Below are 6514 nucleotides of genomic sequence, written 5' to 3'. Positions count from 1 at the left end.
GAATTCATTCACATGTCCCCATCTGATTGCAAAATGTTGTCTTGCTATGTGCTTCAGAGAAAATGAAATGTTCTTTGATGAACATGTAAAATTCTTCCTGCCACACTTTATAAAAAATTAGGGTGATATGCTAAGTAGAAGCCTAATCTGGGTCTCCATTCCTTTACTAGCATTTTAGTGGAAATTTCTTTCTTTTACATGAGCTCACTGTCCTGAGGAGACCTTCTTGTCTGACACAATACTCTCAAATCCCTTAGAAAAAAGAGGCTCCCATCAATTTTACTTGCTGCATTGCTTATTGATTTGAGTATCTCAAACTCCCCCTTTTTATTGCTGTATACTTAGCCTAGCTTATGCAGTATGCATATATAATTTGGTACCCTTACATTTTTCACTAATAATACTTGATGGATTTTTTTTCTTATGGATTGATGCTATCTAATCAATATCAGAAATGATATTAGCTACCTCTAGTTCTGATTTTAACTAATAAACTCACTGTTAATATCTCCTGAGATTTTTGATTGTAGCTGAAAATCTGTTCCTACATTTTGTTGAAGTCCACTTTCCTTCATTGTCCCCTAAGGATTCCCTGTCACCTCTTTCAGTTTGTCAGCTGCTTTCTTTAATTTTATTCCTTATCTGTTTCCAAGTTATTCCCTTTCACTGCCTTGGTTTCTTGCTCTTTCTGTATTTTTTTTAAAAAACTTTGATTGCTCCCTGTGTTCCCATAATCAACTAGATGTTGTTTTTCACTGTTTATATATTCAGTCCCCCACAGTGAAAGAAGTTAAAGACTATTTCAGTTATTCCTATTTGCTTTCCACTCCCTCACCTTCCTGTTAATTTCAGATTTGACCAGTATGTTTTACATATTAGAGCTGTATTTGGTGCAGTTTTGTTTTTCAGAATTTTAATATGTGAATCGCTTTGACTTTGAATTCATTTTTTATGAACCAACTTGTGACAGTCCTTATTAAGTGCTTTTGAGATCACTGCTGGTATGCTAATAAAGATTGTTTAAACTGAGCTCAGGAAAGGTTTTCTGTGCATCTGGTGTGGGTTGAAGAGATTATAATTCCAATAATCTAGAAGAAGCAATTAAGTGTTTGTTCATATTTGGATTTTTAAAATAAAAACATCTCTCAACTGCAGCCATTTTAATGCGTACATCTGTTTAGAATCTTGCTACTAGGTTGTTTCTTTTTGTGGTGAGCCTGGCACTTTTTTTAAACTAATGGGTGGAATATAATGGGTAAATTTAGTAGAGTCACCAGTACCACAAAATGATTTAAACTAAGGTTTTTTAAAAAAAATCTTTCTTGGTGGTGGAAGTCATTTTATGCAGGGTAATTTCTTTGAATGATTAAATACAGAACTGTTTCTTGCCCAGTGAGTTTATGGGGGAGTAAACATTCTTATTTCCTTAATAGCAGTAGGTATGTGGTTTATTGGCAAGCTTCCCTTTTTCTACTTTTCCCCCCACTCCCCCACCACAGTGAGCTATGAGCACATTACCAAGGCAAGGCCAATTAGTCTGGCCATTTTGATTGTCTTAGAGATGAATGTATGACCCAAGCATGGCCAATGAGAGCTCCACCAAAAGTGTTTGCTGGAACTTTAAGGAAAAGTGCTTTCTTACCCCTTAGTTACTAGGATGTATTATAAGTTGCAGCCCCTGGGAGCTGTTGTTACCATCACACGGAAAGAGCTCTGTCTCAGGATAAAACAATGAGGAAAACAGAATTGAGAGAGAGAAATTTCTTATGGCATTTCTAAAACCCTAGATCTAATTATGTTTGAAGTCAGTCACCTCTTAGATTTCTTAGGAGTGTAAGTCGTTAAGTTACCTTTTAACTCAAGCTAGTTTTGGTTGAGTTTCTTTCACTGACACTAGAAGTGTACCATCAAAAGCACTATGTAGAACTGTTTTCTACAGGAAAGTAAAGAAGACCCTTACCTACAATGTTGACCATTCACTTTCTATCATACATCACAGTAACTGGCACAGAGACATGTTTAATAATATTTATGGAATGAGTAAATGATTCATCTAATTAGATTAATTTATTTTAATAATTTAGTTCAAATTGTTGGACACCTATTTTGTTCAAGGTCTTATCATAGGAAATAGTAAGATGATAAAAGAAATAAAAGGGACAGAGGCTCTCTCCTGCATTTTCTGAGTTTGTGCAGGCAATGAATTATAATAATAACTTAAGGCAAACTCACAGAAGGGTCTAAATGAAGTGAAAGCTGTCTGTTAAAAAATAGCTAAGTCATCAAAAGTTTTCAAGTTAGACTACTTAGACTTGACTCCATGTTCTGTGCTTGTTAACTGAATAAATTTGGGTACATTATTTAAATTCAGTTTTCTTATCTGTAAAACGCGGGTAATATATGTATTCCCTTTATAGACCTTTCATAATAGCAATATGTGAACCATGAACTTCCAGATATTCAAGCTGGTTTTAGAAAAGGCAGAGGAACCAGAGATCAAATTGCCAACATCTGCTGGATCATCGAAAAAGCAAGAGAGTTTAAGAAAACATTTATTTCTGATTTATTGACTATGCCAAAGCCTTTGACTGTGTGGATCACAATAAACTATGGAAAATTCTGAAAGAGATGGGAATACCAGACCACCTGACCTGCCTCTTGAGAAACCTATATGCAGGTCAGGAAGCAGCAGTTAGAACTGGACATGGAACAACAGACTGGTTCCAAATAGGAAAAGCAGTACATCAAGGTTGTATATTGTCACCCTACTTATTTAACTTCTATGCAGAGTACATCATGAGAAACGCTGGGCTAGAAGAAGTACAAGCTGGAATCAAGATTGCTGGGAGAAATATCAGTAACTTCAGATATGCAGATGATACCACCCTTATGGCAGAAAGTGAGGAGGAACTAAGAAGCCTCTTGATGAAAGTCAAAGACGAGAGTGAAAAAGTTGGCGTAAAGCTCAACATTCAGAAAATGAAGATCATGGCATCTGGTCCCATCACTTCATGGGAATTAGATGGGGAAACAGTGGAAACAGGGTCAGACTTTATTTTTTGGGGCTCCAAAATCACTGCAGATGGTGATTGCAGCCGTGAAATTAAAAGATGCTTGCTCCTTGGAAGGAGAGTTATGACCAGCCTAGATAGCATATTAAAAAGCAGAGACATTGCCAACAAAGGTCCATCTAGTCAAGGCTGTGGTTTTTCCAGTGGTCATGTATGGATGTGAGAGTTGGACTGTGAAGAAGGCTGAGCGCCAAAGAATTGATGCTTTTGAACTGTGGTGTTGGATAAGACTCTTGAGAGTCCCTTGGGCTGCAGGGAGATCCAACCAGTCCATTCTAAAGGAGATTGGTCCTGGGTGTTCTTTGGAAGGACTGATGTTGAAGCTGAAACTCCCAATACTTTGGCCACCTCATGCGAAGAGGTGACTCATTGGAAAAGACTCTGATGCTGGGAGGGATTGGGGGCAGGAGGAGAAGGGAACGACAGAGGATGAGATGGCTGGATGGCATCACCAACTCGATGCACATGAGTTTGGGTGAACTCCGGGAGTTGGTGGTGGACAGGGAGGCCTGGCGTGATGCAATTCATGGTGTCGCAAAGAGTTGGATGTGACTGAGCGACTGAACTGAACTGAAGGATAAATAGAGACTTTTATTTAAAATAATTAAAAACCTAGGATATATTAAGTAACTTTTAACTGTCTTTTCAGCAAGCAGAGATGGATGGTACAGGATTTAAATATGGAAGAAGATAGAATTGGAAATGAAGTCACTCTTGGGAAGCTGAATATTTATTATATTGCAACTAAGTGTCAGTCATTAGGAAAACTCTGTGTACAGAGTTTGTAATACAAAATCATCGAGCAAAATTACTTTATTATTACGTGTGTTAGATTTATACTGTGATAGATTTATTTTAGAAAAGATAAGATATGCATCCTTGTAAATGGGGTAAAAAAGGGTCCTGTATCTTATATTTTTATGAATTTTTACAGGAAAGCATTTAGCATTTTAAACTCAGATTGATAACAATGTCAAATTTTTACTAAATATTCTGTGACAGGAAAGAAAAAAAAGGATTTTCAAAAATAGTGTCTTTAATTGTCTGTATTAAGGTAGATAAGCAGAAGATTAAGTATTATATGTATATAGCCTTCTGGATTCATTAATATATAATACAATGCTTAAAGCTCATAAAATTTGATGAAATTTTATAAGGTCTCATTCAGAAATAATTGTCCTTCTATGTCATGAAATGCTTTTTATAATTACTTTTTAATTTTCCTTTAATCTGCAACTCATGGTAAAGTAGTAGTTTCCCAGGGGTTTCTGAATAGAAAGGGAAATGGAGTGCCATTAATGGAGAAAAGTAGTTCAAATATGCTTAATATTGCTGGCCTACATGTTTCAGAAGCATGGGGGCATTTCCATTTGATTCAGGCATCAGTGGAGAGAATGAAACAGCATAGTATAGCAGTGGAAAGAACACAGACTTTGGAAATCTTGACAAAAATAAAATAAAATTGCCTCATTTTGGACAATATAACCTTATTGAGCCCAGAGTTCACCGTGAGAAGAAGACAGCAACATTAACTTCATAGTGTTTTTGTGATGATTAAGGGTGATCTTTATAGGGTGATACTCATGTTGTTTGGCACATGGAAAGTGATCAATGTATGACTACTATTCTTAATATAAATTATAATTTCCAGTTAGTAACAAAACATGTCAATGAGATTCTATTTCATATGTTGTGAGTAAAGGGAAATATACATCTATCAAAATCAAAATAAAAGAATGGATAAGTGCTGGAAATCCTAAGGCAGAAATATGAATAAATAAAACTAAAGAGATAAATGTTAAGCATCAACCTCCAAGATTTTGATAGATGTTGACTGAGTCTTAGCTGATATCCTAGCTAATGAATAGCCAAGTTCAGCACTGCAGTTTAACTTCACTGCTCCAGTCTGCTCCAAAGATAAAATGGATGTGGAGGTGTTCTATGCAGAGATGATGATGGAACAGCTGTTCTTCACTCTCTTCTTCTCAAGTTGTTTGCCTTTTTCATTTAGCCTATAAAGTAAGCATGAGTCTAGTTTCTATCAGGAACCAGAGTTCCTATCTTAGCGTTTTCTATCCAGTTTTCCTGTCTTTGTCCTTATGATCTTTTCTGGCCTCTCTCTTGACCTTTCACCTTGTCCAATTCTCTTTCTTATTTGCTTAATGAAAAGTCCAACTCTCTTCTCAAAACTAGGCTCTTCAGAGGCGTCCTCAACCCACCTCATACCATGGAAGGACACATTCCTCCTTAAGAATTATAAAATACACATTGGGATGTTAAAAACAGTTACTTTCTGGCTAAGGACTCTTCATTGTGTTAAATTTAAACTATTCAAATCCCCAGATTTACATTTTAATATATATATAAATAGCTTTACCACTGGCCTCAGGTTATCTAAAAAGTCATAAGTTTTCCTTCTTTTGTTTTTAATGGAGCATTTTGTGAATTCTATCAATTCTTTGTGAATTCATCCTTGTGTAGGGACCATGCTGGTCTTCTCTGTATCATTCCAATTTTAGCATATGTGTTGCTAAAGCAAGCACTCTTTCCTCCCTTCTTTTCTCCTCCCTCTCTCCTTCTCTCCCTTTCTCTCTGTCTCTCTTTCTGAGACGGTGCTCTCGGACATATATATATGCCGTCTGCTTGCTACAGTTTAAAACTTATTTTTACTTTAGGCAAGTATATATTTTTTCCCTCTGTTTTTCCTTTTTCTTCCCCTAGAAAAAATCTTGCAACTGAGTCCGACATATTAAAAAATATAAATTAAGCTTTTTATTAGGGAAAGACCCTGATGCTGGGAAAGATTGAAAGCAGGAGGAGAAGGGGATGACAGAGGATTAGATGATTGGATGGCATCACCGACTCGATGAATGTGAGTTTGAGCAATTTATGGGAGTTGGTGATGGACAGGGAAGCCTGGTGTGATGCAGTCCAAGGGGTTGCAAAGAGTTTGACATGACTGAGTGACTGAACTCAACTGAAGTGGGATCAGACCTCTCCTCTTTCATCTCTATCATTTTCACGGTCCCTGCAGTATCTCTGAGGAGCCCTAGGCCCAGAGAAACACTATTGAAAAGCTTTGAGCTAATGAAAAGAGTTATTAACTGAAATTCTGAAGACTGGAGTTTTAGCTTTAGCTCTAACATCAAATTTATATGTGTCACTGATAGGGGTAATTGTCTTATCAATAAAACAAAGGTTTGAACAGTGGTTCTCAATTTTGTCTGTGTATTAGAATCACCTGGGGAGCTTTTAAAAATACTGATGCTCAGGCCTTATATCAATTAAATTAGAGTCTTTGGGGCGTGACCAAGACAACAGTATATTTTAGAGCTCCTTGGGTGATTCCAATGTGCAACCAAGTTTCAAAACTGCCAAAGAGTTTTTGAGCAATAATGTTTCACAAATCCATAGGTCTTTGCAGCTTGCTTTGGTAGATGTAG

At 36.6% G+C, this 6514-nt stretch overlaps 1 non-coding gene across 1 annotated transcript; it reads right to left on the bottom strand.

Moving 5' to 3' along the window:
• Positions 1-5504: 5504 nt before the first annotated feature.
• LOC112447967 (U6 spliceosomal RNA) lies at positions 5505-5614 on the bottom strand. Its single transcript, XR_003036218.1, has one exon. It is a non-coding gene; the product is annotated as a U6 spliceosomal RNA (small nuclear RNA).
• Between the last annotated feature and the right edge of the window lie 900 nt (positions 5615-6514).

The sequence above is a fragment of the Bos taurus genome, chromosome 8 (genome assembly GCF_002263795.3).
Source record: "Bos taurus isolate L1 Dominette 01449 registration number 42190680 breed Hereford chromosome 8, ARS-UCD2.0, whole genome shotgun sequence".
In the NCBI taxonomy this organism is placed as follows: Eukaryota; Metazoa; Chordata; class Mammalia; order Artiodactyla; family Bovidae; genus Bos; species Bos taurus.
The sequence above is the reverse complement of the archived record's forward strand: the minus strand, read 5'-3'. Positions and strand labels throughout refer to the sequence as shown.